The 864-nt window shown below is 37.6% G+C and overlaps 1 pseudogene; it reads left to right on the top strand.

Annotated features, from left to right (window-relative positions):
• Positions 1-413: 413 nt before the first annotated feature.
• On the top strand, positions 414-584 carry LOC148507654 (U2 spliceosomal RNA; annotated as a pseudogene).
• Positions 585-864: the final 280 nt, after the last annotated feature.

Raw genomic sequence — 864 nt, 5'->3', positions numbered from 1 at the left:
CTGACAAATCTCCACCAGCATTCAGATCTATATACTGATGCCGCGGTCAACGTTCAAGGCTGAGTCTGTAGTGTGACTCAGAGGTAAGTATACAGTTATTAATAGCTGTTACAGGGTATCACATAGCACGCTGATAAGTACCACCGGCAGTCAAATACATTCACTGCAGCCGTGGTCAGCGTTACATATGCGGTCCGCAGTAAAATTTGACCCCTGACACACGCACACCGATGCGCATTTCGCCCGCCTAGAGCTTAATCATGGTGGACATTTAGGTTTTTTAACCACGTGAGATTCTACTTAAAAAATAGGTAACACTAGATGGTATGCTGGGCATCATGTATTAGATGTATTAGAACATTTGGTTCATGTTCCGGCTCTCTTCAATAGATAGACAAAATAATCGTTCTCGTTTTTTTTCTTGGTTAAGATCAAGTGTAGTATCTGTTCTTATCAAGTTTAACTTCTTATACGTAATTACGTACCCTATCTGGGGGCTATATATTAAATGTTTTTTTTTTAGAAAACATGTTTACAGATCATTAGATCATATTTGTTTATTTTGACCGGATTGCCAACTCACAATATACGTCATATAATAATAGGACAAATCCTACTTAAATGTGCAGCTATTTATAGCCTACTGAAATCTGAGTTTTTTTTTTTTTATAGAACATTGTGTTTCTTGTTGGATTTTGATCATTATAAGGAGATGTCAGTGCATGTAACCAGCCCAGCATAGTGTGTTTAGTGGTGTCTGATATTGCATTCATGCCACACATAAGAATTATTATGTACTGCACCTATTGTGATAACATTTTAGTTGTTGCATGAATTGCTGGATTGGAGGAATTGGGAGTCCCT

This window comes from Taudactylus pleione, unplaced genomic scaffold (assembly GCF_031769625.1).
Source record: "Taudactylus pleione unplaced genomic scaffold, aTauple2 ptg000389l, whole genome shotgun sequence".
Taxonomy (NCBI): Eukaryota; Metazoa; Chordata; class Amphibia; order Anura; family Myobatrachidae; genus Taudactylus; species Taudactylus pleione.
The sequence above is the reverse complement of the archived record's forward strand: the minus strand, read 5'-3'. Positions and strand labels throughout refer to the sequence as shown.